The sequence below is a fragment of the Scyliorhinus torazame genome, chromosome 8 (genome assembly GCF_047496885.1).
Source record: "Scyliorhinus torazame isolate Kashiwa2021f chromosome 8, sScyTor2.1, whole genome shotgun sequence".
NCBI classification, from domain to species: Eukaryota; Metazoa; Chordata; class Chondrichthyes; order Carcharhiniformes; family Scyliorhinidae; genus Scyliorhinus; species Scyliorhinus torazame.
Genome location: NC_092714.1, coordinates 78,529,549 through 78,547,967, shown reverse-complemented (window position 1 = coordinate 78,547,967; position 18,419 = coordinate 78,529,549). Strand labels below are relative to the sequence as shown.

General features: G+C 49.0%; 1 protein-coding gene across 1 annotated transcript in view; it reads right to left on the bottom strand.

The window, feature by feature from the left end:
• The window catches only part of LOC140427964 (uncharacterized protein CXorf38-like), a 73,702-nt gene that overhangs the window by 22,709 nt on the left and 32,574 nt on the right, over positions 1-18,419 (bottom strand). The window lies entirely within an intron of this gene.

Genomic DNA, 18,419 nt, shown 5'->3' with positions numbered 1-18,419 from the left:
CATTCATTTCCTTTTTCAGAGTTAGTCACCATCAGATGTTAGGGAGGGGGTGTTATACGTTGAAGGGTTGGGTTGTCAATTGTTGATTGTGCTATTGCAAAGTTGTACCTTTATGTGATTGTTGTTTCGAGTGGCATTATTTTGTTATGATGAAAAATTTCTACATTAAAATTATTTTTTTTAAAAAAGGGAGCCCTGGTGTCATTCCTTCTGTGATCTTGGTCCCTTCTTCCGTATACATGTTAATTAATCACATGGTGTTAGTGCCGCCTTGGTTTTCTTCCTCTGATGTGCTGTCAAACAGATCCAAAGGGCCTCCCATTATCGAAAGCTGGCAAGGTGGAAAAAAGTTGCATCCAAATAAGCTCACTCTGCCAATTAAATGTTTGCCAGCAGGAAATGAGACAGCAGCTGTTTAGATGGGACAATACCAGTCAAAATATCGACCTGAACAGCTGCTCAAACAAGACTCAAGCTTCACCAGTCAGTTTCCCAAGCTCCACGAAACCTGCACTGCCCAAGTTAAATTTGGAGTTAAGTTAAAATAAATTTGCAAATGCCTCATTAACATTTCCTAAGGACATTAATTACGTGCAGGTTAGGTGGATTGGCCATGCTAAATTGCCCCTTAATTTGGAAAGATGTGTAGATTAGGTGGGGGTACAGGGATAGCGCAGGGGATTAGCCCTATGTAGGGTGCTCTTTCAGAGGGTCAGTACAGACTCAATGGACCGAATGCCCTCTTCTGCACTACAGGGATTCTATGGACTATGGATTTATTGAGCCAGTAACTACCTGAACCCTGCAATGATTAATACATTGAATAAAATCCATAGAATCCCTACAGTGCAGTAGGAGGCCATTTGGTTCATTGAGTCTGCACTGACCCTCAAAAATGGACCCCACGTAGGACCATTCCCAGCCCCACCCTTGTAACCCCACCTAACCTGCACATCTTTAAATCGAAGGAAACCCACGCAGACACGGGGGGGAACGTGTAAACTCCTCACAGAGTCACCCAAGACCAGAATTGAACCCCGGTCCCTGGTGATGTGAGGCAGCAGTGCTAACCACTATGCCACCGTGCCGCTTAATTCCCTGACCTCTATGAATAAGGTTCTTATCGGTTCCAAATACATCTCTGTTCGGCCTGGAACTGGACAAGTTGGAGCGGAGTTGGCTTTTGACTGGAAATCTAGAGTTTTATTGCTGGGTAATGTAGCAGAGCAGTGACGTTGAAGTTCAAGTTTATGAAGCGTTAAAAGCAGCATATCAAGTGGACAAGGCCACAAAGAAAGAATACTATGTTTTATGGCAAGAGGGTTAAAATACAATATTCAAGATATAATGGTGACTCTATATAAAACCTTAACAAGACTACAATTGGAGTACTGAGAAAAGATTTGCCAAGTAGAGTTCTTTTTTTAATTTGTTTTTGGGATATAGGCATTTCTGGTAATGCCAGTATTCCGAATTAGCCTTGAGAAGTTATTGATGAGCTGTCTATAATAATAATAATAATCTTTATTATTGTCACAAGGAGGCTTACAGTAACACTGCAATGAAGTTACTGTGAAAATCCCCGAGTCGCCATATTCCGGCACCTGTTCGGGTACAATGAGGGAGATTTCAGAATGTCCAAATTGCAGAGCACCCGGAGGAAACCCATGCAGACATGGGGAGAAAGTGCAGTCTCTGCACAAACAGTGACCCAAGCAGTAATTGAACCTGGGACCCTGGCAACGTGAAGCAACAGTGCTAACCACTGTGCTACCGTGCCACCCTGCTTGAATCACTGGAATGCATGTGATGTATGTACATCCTTAATGCTAATGCGGAGGGAATTCCAGGATTTTGATGCAGTGACAGTGAAGGAATGTTAATATAGTCAGGATGTTGTGTGGCTTGGAAGGAACTTGCAGGTGGTGGTATTCCCCTGCATCTCCTCCCTTGTTCATCTAGGCGGTAGAGGTTGCAGGTTTGGAGGATGTTCATTAAGGAGCCTTGGCAAGTTGCTGCAGCACATCCTGTAAATGGCACACACTGTTGCCACTGTGCGCCCAGTGGTGGAGGGAGTGAATGTTTTAGGTGTTAGATGGTTTGTCAATCAAGCAGGCTGCTTTGTCTTGGATGGTGTAAAGCCTCTTGTTGTTAGAGCTTCACTCATTCAGGTAAATGGAGACTATTCCATCACATTCCTGACTAGTTTTGTAGATGGTTGACAGGATTTGGGGAGTCAGGAGGTGCGTTACACGTCACAGAATTTCCAGCTACTGACTGTTCTTGTACCCACATACTTTATGGTGTCCAGTTAAACTTCTGGTAACCTCCGGGATGTTGATGGCGAGAGTCTCCCTTGTTGGAGATGGTGATTGCCTGACACTTTGTGGCATGAATGTAATTTGCCACTTATCAGTCTGATCCTGAATCCTGTCCAGGTTTTATTGCATGCATGTACAGACTGCTTCAATATCTGACGCGTTGTAAACTGAACACTATGTAATCAACAGCGAACATCCTACTTTGACCTTATGATGGAGGGAAGGTCATTGATGAAGCAGTGAAGATGGTTTGGCCTAGGACACTGGTGATTCCTATTGACTTCAATTTTGCAAGGGTTTCTTTGCCACACTCCGTCAAATGCTGCCTTGAAGGGCAGCACGGTGGCGCAGTGGGTTAGCCCTGCTGCCTCATGGCGCCGAAGTCCCAGGTTCGATCCTGGCTCTGGGCCACTGTCCGTGTGGAGTTTGCACATTCTCCCCGTGTCTGCGTGGGTTTCACTCCCACAACCCAAAGATGTGCAGGGTAGGTGGATTGGACACACTAAATTGCCCCTTAATTGGAAACAAATTAATTGGGTACTCTAAATTTTTTATTTTAAAATTTTTTTTAAATGCTGCCTTGATAGCAAGGACAGTCACTTTCACCTCATCTCTAGAATTCAGATTTTTTTTTCCATGTTTGAATCAAGGCTGTAATGAGGTCTGGAGCCGAGTGGTCCTGGTGGAACCCAAACTGAGCATTGATGAGCAGGTTGTCACGGAATAAGTGCCACTTGATAGCATTGTTGACAACATCTTCATTACTTTGCTGATGATTGAGAGTAGACTGATAGGGATGTAATTAGCCAAATTGGATTTGTCCTGCTTTTTGTGGATAGAGCATTGTAAGGTGATGCCAGTGTTTCATCTGTACAGGTTCAGCTTGGCTAAAACACAATAAAAAGGGCACAATGCAGATTCATTTGGAAACTGCCTATGATAATACAAATGCAAAGAAAGATTTGAAAACCTGGCGCTGTTTCATTAGAAGGTTGTAGATTATGGTGTGATTTGATAGTGGTGTTTAAAACGAGGAAGCAGTGGAATACAATAGTTAGAAATGAATTGTTTCTGGTCATCCTGGGTCTAGAACAATGGGATATAGATATCAGGCTTAGAAAATAGAACAGTACAGCACAGTACAGGCCCTTCGGCCCACGATGTTGTGCCGAACTAGTCTGAAACTAAGATCAAATCAACCTACTCCCAATCATTCTAATGCACTCCATATGCCTATCCAATAACCTCTTGAAAGTTCCTAAAGTGTCTGACTCCACTACCATAGCTGGGAGTGCGTTCCACGCCCCAACCACTTTCTGAGTAAAGAACCTACCTCTGACATCCCTCATATATCTTCCACCATGAACCTTATAGTCATGCCCCCTTGTAACAGCTACATCCACCAGAGGAAAAAGTCGCTGAACGTCCACTCTATCTATCTCTCTCATCATCTTATACAGCTCAATTAAGTCACCTCTCATCCTCCTTCGCTCCAATGAGAAAAGCCGTAGCTCCCTCAACCTTTCCTCATAAGACCTACTCGCCAATCCAGGCAGCATCCTGGTAAATCTTCTTTGCACCCTTTCCAATGCTTCCACATTCTTCCTATAATGAGGTGACCAGAACTGCACACAATACTCCAAATGTGGTCTAACCAAGGTCTTGTACAGTTGCAGCATAACCTCACGGCACTTAAACTCAATCCCCCTGTTAATAAATGCTAACACACTATAGGCTTTCTTCACGGCTCTATCCACTTGGGTGGCAACTTTCAGAGATCTATGGACATGAACTCCGAGATCTCTCTGCTCCTCCACATTCTTCAGAACCCTGCCGTTAACCCTGTAATCCGCATTCAAATTTGTCCTACCAAAATGAATCACCTCACACATATCAGGGTTAAACTCCATCTGCCACTTTTCAGCCCAGCTCTGCACCCTATCATTGTCTCTTTGCAGCCTACAACAGCCCTCCACATTATCCACTACTCCACAATCTTGGTGTCATCAGCAAATTTATTAACCCAACCTTCAACTCCATCATCCAAGTCATTGATAAAAATCACAAATAGCAGAGGACCCAGCACTGATCCTTGTGGTACACCGCTGGTGACTGGGCTCCAGGATGAAAATTTACCATCTACCACCACCCTCTGTCTTCTATGTGATAGCCAGTTACTGATCCAATTGGCCAAATTTCCCTCTATACTATGCCTCCTTACTTTCTACATCAGCCGACCATGGGGCACCTTATCAAATGCCTTACTAAAATCCATGTATACGACATCAACTGTTCTACCTTCATCTATGTACTTAGTTACCTCCTCAAAGAATACAATCAAACTTGTGAGGCAAGTCTTACCCCTCACAAATCCGTGCTGACTATCCTGGATTAAGCTGTATCTTTCTAAATGATCATAAATCCTATCCCTCAGGACCCTTTCCAATAATTTACCTATGACCGAAGTGAGACTAACCGGCCTATAATTCCCAGGGTTATACCTATTCCCTTTCTTGAACAAGGGGACAACATTCACCTCTCTCCAGTCTTCTGGCACTATACCTGTAGACAGTGAGGACATAAAGATCAAAGCCAAAGGTTCTGCAATCTCATCCCTCGCCTCCCAAAGAATCCTAGGATATATCCCATCAGGCCCAGGGGACTTATCTATCCTCAGGCTTCTCAAAATTTCTGACAGATCTTCCTTCCGAATATCTACCTCCTCCAGCCTACATTGCACTATCCTCCTCAGCAACATGGCCCTCTCCTTTGTGAACACTGAAGAAAAGTATTCATTTAGGGCCTCTCCTATATCTTCAGACTCCATGCACACGTTCCCACTACTGTCCTTGACCGGCCCTAACTTCACCTTGGTCATTCTTTTATTCCTCACATAAGTGTAAAAAGCCTTGGGGTTATCCTTGATCCTACCCGCCAAGGACTTCTCATGCCCCCTCCTAGCTCTCCTAAGCCCTTTCTTGAGCTCCTTCCTACCTGTCTTGTATCCCTCAAGTGCCCGAACTGAACATTGTTTTCTCATCCTTACATAAGCCCCCTTCTTCCTCTTGACAAGAGATTCAACCTCTTTTGTAAACCATGGTTCCCTCACTCAAACATTTCCTCCCTGCCTGACAGGGACATACATATTAAGGACATGCAGTATTTGCTCCTTGAACAAGCTCCACATCTCAATTGTGCCTATCCCTGACAGTTCCTGTTTTCATCTTATGCTCCCCAATTCTTGCCGAATCGCATCGTAATTACCCTTCCCCAGTTATGAACCTTGCCCTGCCGTATGTTCCTATCCCTCTCCATTGCTATAGTGAAAGTCACCAAATTGTGGTCACTATCTCCAAAGTGCTTAATTTAAGAAATTTAAGGCAAAGTGCAAGAGAAACATTTTGTTTACCAAAAGGGTTGAGAGGCTGCAGAATTCCTATTTGAAGTGAAGAATGCATCAATATTTAAGATTGAGTTAGATAAGTGGTTGAATGAAAGAGAAATAAAGGGATATGGGATTTGACAAAGGGTCAACTGGACTCAAAACGTTAGCTCTTTTCTCTCCCTACAGATGCTGCGAGACCTGCTGAGATTTTCCAGCATTTTCTCTTTGATTTCAGATTCCAGCATCTGCAGTAATTTGGTTTTATAAAGGGATATGGGAACAGGGAGGGTACATATATTGAGGCTGACTGTTCATGTGGCAGATTAAAGCCAATATGGTCTAGTTGGATCAATTGGCCCATCTCCATAGTCTTTTCTTTGCAAGTATACATTAACACTCAAATTTATGGTGATTATAACTTACATTTCTGTAGCACCACGCATATGCAGCGAGACTACATTTAGGAAACAAATTGTGGCGCAAGCAGGAAGGGGAAGAATTGAAAGGTTTAGGATTCAAAAGCGCAGGCATGATGGTGGAGAAAAAAAAACCCACGGAATTACACCTGAAATATTGAACTTTAAAAAGACTGGAGTTCTAACTTTTAAATTGGACACGAACCCCAAACATGGCTGAGAATGTACAGTCAGCCACTGACAGGAATTGGTTCAGGGTGTTTCTCTAAGGGACAATGTAACTGCTCCCTGTTTCCAGGCAAGGGACTTCTAAAAGCATCCACAGACTTATTACTATCGCTAGTAAAGACAAAGGAACATAATGGCCATTTCATCTTGAAAGATCTTCTAACTGATTACAATTTTTGGTAAAGATAAAGGTAAAGGTAAAAATAAATCCTGCGTGCAATGCCTCGGCAGACTAGTGGATTCTGTTTTCCACTTGGAATATACAAAGAAGGGCTTAAAAGCTATCTGACAGACCTGCCCTGCCTGTCTGTGTGTGCTCTGTGAGGATAAGCAGCTGTAGGTTTTCCACGTTAAAGGTGTGGGACACAGTATTAGAAGCAGCCAGCAGTGCCCCCGCTAAGTAGCCAGTTTTTAAAACAGGTATATCTCGAATCTCTCTCTCTGACTGTGGAAGTCAGCCCAGCCAGCAAAAGGATTGCAGCTGGAAAGTGAACTAAAGTTTCTCTGCCAAAGCACAAGGCTGCTGGTGCGGCACTGGTTCTTATACCCTGCCTAGCAGGGCGGAGCTATCATACATTCTAACCAATAGAAAGCTTACAGTTTCCACCAATGGTGCTTTAGCCTATCAGGTACCGTAATACCTATAATACCACATTCACCCCCTGTTAAAAAATAGTCCGGCGGGGGTGGTGGCCTGAAACTACAAAACATGGCAACGTGGTATAATTAGTTATGGAGGTACCATAATATCTCCGTACAGTGTTTAGTAACTATTTACAATTCTGATAGCTATGTACATTCAATGGTTTATATTTACAGTTTACAATTAAAATGAAGCAATCAGTCGATCGGGAGCCCTGGTCGTCCTCTGTGATTGTCGGAGCTTCGGTGGTGACTCCGGTGGCGGCTCGGGCGTCTGTGACTCCGGGAGCGTGGCTTCGATCTCCATGGCACCTTCGGCACCCCTAGACGGCGCTGATGTGGAAAACAGTTGACATGGGAAGGGAGCGCCTGTGGGGGGCGTCAGTGGGTGGGGTCCTAGACCTGGCCGGCGGAAGGACCGATCCTCTTGTAAGGTGCTGCGGTGGAGGGGAGGGTGGGACTGGAGGCTGGGTTGTGTGTGGGGTTCCGGTGGGTGCCAGGTCTCGTAGGGAGACCGTATCTTGTCGGCCGTCTGGGTACGCCACGTAGGCGTACTGGGGGTTAGCATGGAGCAGATGGACGCTCTCGACCAACGGGTCCGACTTGTGCGCCCACATATGTTTTCGGAGCAGGATGTGTCCGGGAGCTGCCAGCCAGGTCGGGAGCGAGGTCCCAGAGGAGGACTTCCTAGGGAAGACAAGGAGGTGTTCATGAGGTGTCTGGTTGGTGGTGGTACAAAGCAGTAACTGGATGGAGTGGAGGGCTTCCGGGAGGACTTCCTGCCAGCGGGAGACTGGGAGATTCTTGGACCGTAGGGCAAGTAGGACGGTCTTCCAGACCGTTCCATTCTCCCGCTCTACCTGTCCGTTACCCCGGGGGTTGTAACTGGTCGTCCTGCTCGTGGCGATGTCCTTGCTGAGCAGGAATTGATGCAGTTCGTCGTTCATAAAGGAGGACCCCCTATCACTGTGTATGTAAGCGGGGAACCCGAACAGTGCAAAGATGCTATGGAGGGCCTTGATGACGGTGGTTGCGGTTATGTCGGGGCAGGGGATGGCAAATGGGAACCGGGAGTACTCGTCAATCACGTTCAGGAAGTACGTGTTGCGGTCGATGGAGGGGAGGGGGCCTTTGAAGTCCATGCTGAGGCGTTCAAAGGGATGGGAAGCCTTTATCAGGTGCGCTTTCTCTGGTTGGTAGAAGTGCTGTTTGCACTCTGTGCAGATTTGGCTGTCCCTGGTGGCTGTCCTGACTTCCTCGATGGAGTAGGGCAGGTTGCGGGTCTTGACAAAATGGAAAAAGCGAGTGACCCTCAGGTGGCAGAGGTCCTCGTGGAGGGCTCGGAGGCGGTCCACTTGTGCGGTGGCACATGTGGACAGGGTGTCAGGAGGCTCAATAAGCTTCCTGGGACGATACAAGATCTCGTAGTTGTAGGTGGAGAGTTCGATCCTCCACCGCAAGATCTTGTTTTTTAATTTTGCCCCGCTGTGCATTATCAAACATGAAAGCAACCGACCGTTGGTCTGTGAGGAGAGTGAATCTCCTGCCGGCCAGGTAATGCCTCCAATGTCGCACAGCTTCTACTATGGCCTGCGCCTCCTTTTCGACTGAGGAGTGGCGGATTTCGGAAGCATGGAGGGTACGAGAGAAGAAGGCCACGGGTCTGCCCGCTTGGTTGAGAGTGGCCGCCAGAGCTACGTCGGATGCATCGCTCTCGACCTGGAAGGGGAGGGACTCGTCGATGGCGGGCATCGTGGTCTTTGCAATGTCTGCTTTAATGCGGCTGAAGGCGAGCCTCTATCGACAGAAGGGCAGCATGGTAGCATTGTGGATAGCACAATTGCTTCACAGCTCCAGGGTCCCAGGTTCGAGTGCGGCTTGGGTCACTGTCTGTGCGGAGTCTGCACATCTTCCCCGTGTGTGCGTGGGTTTCCTCCGGGTGCTCCGGTTTCCTCCCACAGTCCAAAGATGTGCAGGTTAGGTGGATTGGCCATGATAAATTGCCCTTGGTGTCCAAAATTGCCCTTAGTGTTGGGTGGGGTTACTGGGTTATGGGGATAGGGTGGGGTGTTGACCTTGGGTAGGGTGCTCTTTCCAAGAGCCGGTGCAGACTCGATGGGCCGAATGGCCTCCTTCTGCACTGTAAATTCTATGAATCTATGAATCTATGACAGGGAAAAGCTGTGGATTGGATCAGGGGACGGGCCTTGTCCGCGTAGTTGGGGACCCACTGGGCGTAGTAGCTAAAAAACCATAGGCAACGTTTCAGGGCCTTGGAGCAGTGAGGGCGAGGGAATTCCACAAGGGGGCGCATGCGTTCAGGGTCAGGGCCTATAACTCCATTTCGCACTACGTAGCCGAGGATGGCTGAGCGGTCGGTGCTAACCACGCTTTTATCCTTGTTGTATGTAAGGTTAAGGAATTTAGCGGTCTCGATAAATTTTCGGAGGTTGGTGTCCTGCTGGTCATGGCCGCAGATGGTGACATTATCGAGATACGGGAATGTTGTCCGTAAACCGTACCGGTCAACCATTCGGTCCATCTCGCGCTGGAAGACCGAGACCCCGTTGGTGACACCGAAGGGAACTCTTAAGAAGTGATAGAGCCGCCCATCTGCCTCGAAGGCAGTGTATTTGCAGTCACTAGTACGGATGGGGAGCTGGTGGTAGGCGGACTTGAGATCCACCCTGGAGAAGACCTTATAATGCGCGATCCTGTTTACCAGGTCGGATATGCGGGGGAGACGGCACGCGTCCAGCTGCATAAACCTGCTGATGGTCTGACTGTCGTCGATGACCATCCTATGCTTCTCCCCGGTCTTTACCACCACTACTTGAGCTCTCCAGGGACTGTTACTGGCTTCAATGACACCTTCCCTCAGTAGCCTTTGGACCTCTGACCTAATAAAGATCCAGTCCTGGGCACTGTAGCCTCTGCTCCTGGTGGCGGCGGGTTTGCAATCCGGGGTGAGGTTCGCAAACAGGGAAGGCAGGTCGACCTTAAGGGTTGCGAGGCCGCAGACAGTAAGGGGGGGTATAGGGCCGCCGAATTTGCAGGTCAGACTTTGAAGATTACACTGGAAGTCTAAACCCAGGAGTGTAGCCGCACAGAGGTGGGGAAGGACGTAGAGACGGAAATTTTTGAACTCCCTTCCCTGGACTGTGAGGTTTGCTACACAAAACCCCTTTATCTCCACTGAGTGGGAACCGGTGTATGAAGCTCTCTGTGCTCCCAGAGTCGATCAGACAGGACGTCTCGTGCCCGTTGATGAATACAGTCGTCGTAGCAGTTGAGAGTGTTCGAGGCCGGGGGGGGGATGGAGGAGCGCAAGGAGGAGGGGGGATTTCCACACCGGGGGGGGGGTCAACGGGAAGGCGGGGTCAGCAGCTGTCAGCTGACTTACGGAAGTGTTATGGGGGGAGCAAAAGAGCTAGATTTGGATCTAGCGGGGGGGGGGGGGGGGGGGTGGAATAGGGTTGCTGCTGCATTGGTCGAGGGGGAACTGAAAACGGAAGAGGTGGTCGGGGCGCGGGTTCCCCATCTGGGGGACTGGAGGGTGCGGGAGGCGCGGGCATGGGACTGGCCTAAAACAGGAGATGGCTAGTCCGGTGGGGGGGGGGGGGTTAAGAGGGCCCGAGTGTTCGCGCACTTAAAGGGACTGAAGGCAGCCGTGGTCATGCTTCAGGAGACACATTTGAAGGTGGCAGACCAGGTCAGGTTAAGAAAGGGATGGGTAGGACAGGTATTCCATTCGGGGCTGGATGCCAAGAATAGAGGGGTGGCAATACTGGTGGGGAAGCGGGTGTCGTTTGAGGCCAAGAACATAGTAGTGGAAATGGAGGTCGATACGTGATGGTGAGCGGTAGGTTGCAGGGGACATTGGTGGTAAATGTATACGCCCCGAACTGGGACGATGCTGGATTTATGAAGCGTATGTTGGGGCGCATTCCGGACCTGGAGGTAGGAAGCTTGATAATTGGGGGGGGGGGTTTTAACACAGTGTTGGACCCAGCATTAGATCGTTCCAGATCTAGGACCGGAAAGAGGCCGGCTGCGGCCAAGGTGCTTAGGGGGATTTGCCAGGCCTCTGGCCAGAGAACTTTCCTTTTTCTCCCACGTACACAAAGCCTACTCCCGGATAGATTTTTTTGTTCTGAGCAGGGCGCTGATCCCGAAAGTGGAGGGAACGGAGTATTCGGCCATAGCCATTTCAGACCACGCCCCGCATTGGGTGGAACTGGAGTTGGGAGAGGAGAGGGACCAACGCCCGTTGTGGCGTTTGGATGTGGGATTACTGGCAGATGAGGAGGTGTGCTGGAGGGTACGGGGGTGCATTTAAAGGTATTTGGAGGCCAACGACAACGGGGAGGTGCAGGTGGGAGTAGTATGGGAGGCGCTGAAGGCGGTGGTCAGGGGAGAGTTAATCTCCATCAGGGCTCATAGGGAGAAGAGAGAGGGCAGGGAAAGGGAGAGGTTAGTGGGGGAGGTTTTAAGGGTGGACAGGAGATATGCAGAGGCTCCTGAAGAGGGACTACTCAGGGAGAGACGAAGTCTTCAGACAGAGTTCGACCTGTTGACCACAGGGAAGGCAGAGGCACAGTAGAGGAAAGCACAGGGGGCGACGTATGAGTATGGGGAGAAGGCGAGCCGGATGCTGGCACATCAGCTCCGTAAGAGGATGGCAGCGAGGGAGATAGGTGGAGTCAAGGATGGAAGGGGAACTACGGTGCGGAGTGCGGGGAAAGTAAATGAGGCATTTAAGGCCTTCTATGAGGAGCTGTACACATCCCAGCCCCCAGCGGGGGAAGAGGGGATGCGACGATTTTTGGACCAACTGAGGTTCCCGAGGGTGGAGGAGCAGAAGGTGGCTGGTTTGGGGGCGCCAATTGGGTTGGAGGAGCTGATTAAAGGACTGGGGAGCATGCAGGCGGGGAAGGCCCCGGGACCAGATGGGTTCCCCGTTGAGTTCTAAAGGAAGTATGTAGACCTGTTAGCCCTGTTGCTGGTGAGGACTTTCAATGAGGCAAGGAAGGGGGGGGCCCTGCCCCCGACAATGTCCGGGGCGATGATTTCTTTGATCCTGAAGCGGGATAAGGACCCACTGCAATGTGGGTCGTATAGGCCGATTTCGCTCCTTAACGTGGATGCTAAGTTGCTGGCAAAAGTGCTGGCTACGAGGATCGAGGACTGTGTCCCGGGGGTGATTCACGAGGACCAGACGGGATTTGTAAAGGGCAGGCAGCTAGAAACCAATGTGCGGAGGCTCCTAAACGTGATAATGATGCCATCGGTGGAGGGAGAGGCAGAGATAGTGGCAGCTATGGAGAAGGCCTTTGACCGAGTAGAGTGGGAGTATCTCTGGGAAGTGTTGCGGAGGTTTGGGTTTGGGGAGGGGTTTATCAGTTGGGTTAAGCTCCGATATAGAGCCCCGGTGGCGAGTGTGGTTACGAATTGGCGGAGGTCGGAGTATTTTTGGCTGTGTCGAGGGACGAGGCAGGGGTGCCCCCTGTCCCCTCTGCTGTTTGCATTAGCAATTGAACCTTTGGCCATGGCATTAAGGGAGTCCAGGAAATGGAGGGGGGTGGTCCAAGGGGGAGAGGAACATCGAGTGTCGCTGTATGCAGACGACCTGTTGCTGTATGTGGCGGATCCAGTGGAGGGGATGGTGGAGGTCATGCAGATCCTAAGGGAGTTTGGGGACTTCTCGGGCTATAAGCTCAATGTATGGAAAAGAGCTCTTCGTGGTGCATCCAGGGGACCAGGGAAGAGGGATAGACGACCTACCGTTGAGGAGGGCGGAAAGGAGCTTTCGGTACTTGGGGATCCAAGTAGCTAGGAGTTGGGGGGCCCTGCATAAACTTAATTTGATGCGGCTGGTGGAGTAGATGGAGGAGGACTTCAAACGATGGGATATGTTGCCACTCTCGCTAGCGGGCAGAGTACAGTCGATTAAAATGATGGTCCTCCCGAGGTTTCTTTTTGTGTTCCAGTGTCTTCCAATTATGGTCACCAAGGCCTTTTTTAAGAGGGTAGGCAGAAGCATTATGGGATTTGTGCGGGCAAACAAGACCCCGAGGGTAAGGAGGGGGTTTCTGGAGCGTAGTAGAGACAGAGGAAGGCTGGCGTTGCCGAATCTGGGTGGCTACTATGTGGCGATGATCCGTAAGTGGGTGATGGAGGGAGAGGGGGCGGCATGGAAGAAGTTGGAGATGGCGTCCTGCAAAGGAACGAGCCTGGGGGCGCTGGTGATGGCACCGCTGCTGCTCTCGCCGACAAGGTACACCACGTGTCCGGTGGTGGTGGCAACGCTAAAGATCTGGGGCCAGTGGAGACGACACAGGGGAGCGATGGGAGCCTCGGTGTGGTCCCCGATCAGGGGTAACCATCGGTTTGTCCCAGGAAGGATGGACGGGGGGGTTTCAGAGCTGGCATCGGGTAGGGATTAGAAGAATGGGGGACCTGCTCATCGATGGGACGTTTGCGAGCTTAGGGGCGCTGGGGGAGAAGTTTGGGCTACCACCGGGAAACGCTTTCAGGTACATTCAAGTGAGGGCGTTTGTGAGGCGGCAGGTGAGGGAATTCCCATTGCTCCCGGCACAGGGGATTCAGGACAGGGTGATTTCGGGTGTATGGGTCGGAGAGGGCAAGGTGTCGCCGATATTTCAGGATATGAAAGAAGAGGAGGAGGCTCTGGTAGAGGAGCTGAGGGGCCAATGGGAGGAGGGGTTGGGGGAGGAGATTGAAGAGGGTCTGTGGGCTGATGCCCTAAGTAGGGTTAATTCCTCTTCCTCGTGTGCCAGGCTCAGCCTGATACAGTTTAAGGTTGTTCACAGAGCGCATTTGACGGGAGCGAGGCTGAGTAGGTTCTTTGGGGTGGAGGACAGATGTGGGAGGTGCTCAGGAAACCCGGCTAATCACGCCCATATGTTCTGGTCGTGCCCGGCACTGGATGGGTTCTGGGAGGGGTGTTGCGAGGGCTATGGTGGTGAAAGTCCAGGTCAAGCCAAGTTGGGGGCTAGCACTATTTGGAGTGGAGGACGAGCCGGGAGTGCAGGAGGCGAAAGAGGCCGGTATCCTGGCCTTTGCGTCCTTGGTAGCCCGGCGGAGGATCTTGCTCATGTGGAAAGATGCAAAGGTTTTTTTTTTCTAGGGGCACTTGAGAAAGGAAACACATAAACATATGGGAAAGTCAATATGTGCGGGAGGAACCCATTGTACAAAGTTCTGTATTATGTTGGATTGATATGTTTATTCCTGGCTATGCAACTTTTCTTTTCTTTTTTGTTACCGGGGGGGGGGGGTTTTGAACGGTTGAAAATTGTTGTTGAAAAATTCTGAATAAACATTTTTTTTTAAAAAAGTGTTCGAGGCCAAGACTGATCCAGAGTCACCGAGGCTAATCGCAGCAGTTGAGAGTTCTCTTCGGGCAGTGAGTGGTCAGCCGAGCGGGGGTCCTGGGGGTTCATCCGATTGGGCGCACATGGCTGGGGGGGCACAAAATGGCAGCGCCCATCCCTCCAACGTGGTGTCCGCGGAACAAGATGGCAGCATCCGGGGTCCGCACGTGGCCCTGGACTATGAAGATGGCAGCGACCGCTGGCCGCACGGGGCCCGTGGAGAAGTTTGTGGTTGCGGTCCGCATTCGCCGCCGGAGACCGCGGCAACCGCACGGGCCTGGCATACCCTCACGAAATGGCCCTTTTTGCCGCATCCCTTTCAGGTGGATGTGCGGGCCGGGCAGCGCTGGTGGGGGTGCTTGGCCTGCCTGCAAAAGTAGCAGCGGGACCCCTCGGGGTTACAAGGCCGCCTTGCAGCGCAGGCCTGTGGGGGAATGGGGGAAGTCTCGGGGTCGGCCGCGGAGGGGTTCCACGCTGCCCAGGGGGCTGCCGCACGGTCGGGAACATAAGCGCGAGCGTTCCTGGAGGCCATGTCCAGGGAGCCTGCAAAGGCCCGTGCCTCCCTGAGACCCAGGGTGTCCTTTTCTAACAGACGCTGGCGGATTTGTGAAGAAAGTATACCTGCCACGAAAGTGTCCCAGACTAAGAGTTCAAAGTGTTCGCTCGCCGAAACTTGCAGGCAGCTGCAGCTTCTTCCCGGTAGAATTCCTCCAGCGATTCCCCAGGGGTTTGTCGCCTTGTTGCAAGCAGGTGCTGGGCGTAGACCTGGTTTACCGGGCGAATATAGTGTCCTTTCAGCAGCTCTATTGCTGCATCGAAGTCTTCCGCTTCCTCAATGAGGGTGTAAATCTCCGGGCTCACCCTTGAGTGCAGGACGTGCAGTTTCTGCTCTCCCGTGGGTGCGTTTTCGGCCGTCCCGAGATACCCTTTAAAGCACGCCAACTTAAAGATTGCCGCTGAGTTCGCCGCATGGGGGCGAAGTTGCAGACACTCCGGCTTCATTCGGAGCTCCATCCTTTCTTCTTAAAAAAACTAGCTTATTAAATTGATGCACGATCAATGACCACCAAAGCGAGGTTGTAGTCCAACTCAAGGCTTTAATAAGCTAGATATTTCCCCCAGCAGCTCAGGTACAGAATGAAGGCTGCTGGGGCGGCACGGGTTCTTATACCCAGTCTATCAGGGCGGAGCTATCATACATTCTACCCAATAGAAAGCATAGAGTTTCCACCAATGGTGCTTTAGCCTATCAGGTACCGTAATACCTATAATACCATAGGGTGTCATAGCTGGATGGTGTTAAATCGTTTTTGGTGCTCTTTCCAAGGGCCGGTGCAGACTCGATGGGCCGAATAGCCTACTTCTGCACTGTAAATTCTTTTATTCTATGAAATCGAGGGATCTTGTCCGGATCATCAAAATTGGGGAGCCTCATCTGGGTGATGTGATATTTAGAGGTGGGAGGGAGGGGGCACAGTGGAGGGAACAGAGCAGTGTGATCCAGAGGGGCGAAGAATGAAGCATACTAATAGATCCTAATTATCCATATCCAAAATGAAACCCACTCACAATACACTAAAATTGTACAGTAATTTTGAGGGCAAATACATCACTTGGTTGGTACTAAAGGAGACAGACCAGAAAGAACATCCAATCAATTCTTAGATCTGGGGAGTGAGGGAACGGCAATAAGCCAGTGTTAATGCTCCTGATTGTTTTCCAGTGACAGTCGCCAGGAGTGGATATTGGCTGGAAAATGGTCCACAGCTAAATATCAAATCTCTATTCAGGCCCAAATGAAAAATGGCTGAGCAATCAGAAGGCTGGCAGCAGCCATTAATCCATACCTTGAATCAGCAGGAGGCTTAGAAGGAGGGGGAAATCATCAGGAGCCTCAGAGGGAGGAAAAAATCAGCAGGAGGCTCAAAAGGAGGGGAAAATCAGCTGGAGGCTCAAAAGGAGGGGAAAATCAGCAGGAGGCTCAAAAGGAGGGGAAAATCAGCAGGAGGCTCAAAAGGAGAGGAAAATCAGCTGGAGGCTCAAAAGGAGCGGTAAAGCTAGCCAAAAATAATGCTTCATTAAAAAAAGAGAAATTGCTGCCGATTCAGCATAATAATAATCTTTATTAGTGTCACAAGTAGACTTACTTTAACACTGGAATGAAGTTACTGTGAAAATCCCCTAGTCGCCACACTCCGGCGCCTGTTCGGGTACACTGAGGGAGAATTCAGAATTTCCAATTCACCTAACAGCACATCTTTGGACTGTGGGAGGAAACCGGAGCACCCGGAGGAAACCCACGCAGACACAGGGAGAACGTGCAGACTCCGCACAGACAGTAATCCAAGCCGGGGATCGAACCTGGGACCCTGGAGCTGTGAAGCAACAGTGCTAACCACTGTGATTGTTCGAAAACATTTGTGTTGCTTCTCATGGTTCATGATATCAGTGGAACATTTAATAAAACTATTAGCTTATAATTAATTCCTATAAGGATAGGTGTTAAACATTTTGGGAAAAGACAGGGAATTGGAATTTAGAAGTTAAGAGTAGCTATGGATGAAAAAATTGAGAAGCAGGCTGATTAACTGTCCCCAATTGCTACAATGTGTGTGTTGGTACCCATAGTTAAATAAAAAGTTAAATATAGTACTTTAAGTAAGGGGACATTGAGGTGGGAATCAAATCCCAGCACTGATTCAAATGCTGGGCTTTGCCTTGATACACCATCTAAAGTTGATTTCCCCAACTCCCTCTTCCAACGTCCCCCAAGTGTAAATTGTTGATATAACTAAGGGTTCAAAATGATCATAAACGTTGACAGATATAAAAATTGGATAATCTTTTGATGTAACTTATATTAATGCACTTTCTGAGATAAAATACATATAAGGATAAAAGCTAAAGCACCAAAGCATATTATTAGTCAGACATTTCCGGCCACCTCTTCAACTGAATCTACTTTGCTGCCCTTTCCCAGGCTCCTGTTGTGAGAATAAAGATGCAGCCAAATACATTCAAATTCCCCAAAGGCACTACCACACCAATTCATTTATGACAAAGCTTTCCACAAGGGAGATTTTGCTTAACATCTCATTCTTTCTGATGCAGTAAAAGAACCCATTTCACAAAGTGCACAGAGCAGTATTTTTAAAAAGTATACTTGATTAGAAATACAATAGCAAACAACAGTGCAAAACAAAAAATAATATACTCACTTAGGATGATCCCAGACAAAAGTCTCCAAAATCTGCTCCCCATTTCTGACCTAATGCCAGCCACGAACAGATGAATTAACACCCTTCCCCCACAGACACCCTGTGACAGGGCAATCTCCCAGAAAATTACATATACAAAAATGCAGCCCTATGGCAAGCGCCTCATCAACAAACACCATCTCATTGCAAGTGATTCAAATCAACAACTTGCCTTACATGTTTACCATAGTAAAATATCCCAAGGTGCTTGACAAATGCATAATCAGACATAAAATGGGCACCGAAAGAACTATAAACTCAAAGAGGGAAGATTTAAGGAAAGGAGGAGAGTGAAGTAGAAAGGCAGTCAGGTTAAGGGAGGGAATTCCAGAGTGTAGAGACTAGATGATTAAGACACAGTTATTAAGGGATGGTAATAAGGGGGTTGTGGGGTGGGGACTGCAAAAGAGGCCAGCTTCAGGTGAACTGAGAGTTCTGATGTGGGAAATGTTTTCGGCTTTGAGAAGATATAGGAAATGTCATGAAGGGATTTAAACACAAGGCTGAGAATTTAAAATGGGGGCATTGGGGGTCCAAGAGCCAAATCGGAAAGGACAGGAAAGTCGGTGAGTGAAATTTAGTGACACTACAGAATTGCTCTGGAGTCTCCAGGAATTGAAGACACTGCTGTGTGCAACACAGGACAAAAATCATCAGCACATTAAAAAAGGCTGCCTTTTTGTTATTTTCTTTGAATATTTCTCTTTACCAGATATAAAAATAATGAAAATGTGGGAAAGATCAGGCTGACAATCAAGCATCATCCGATTGGG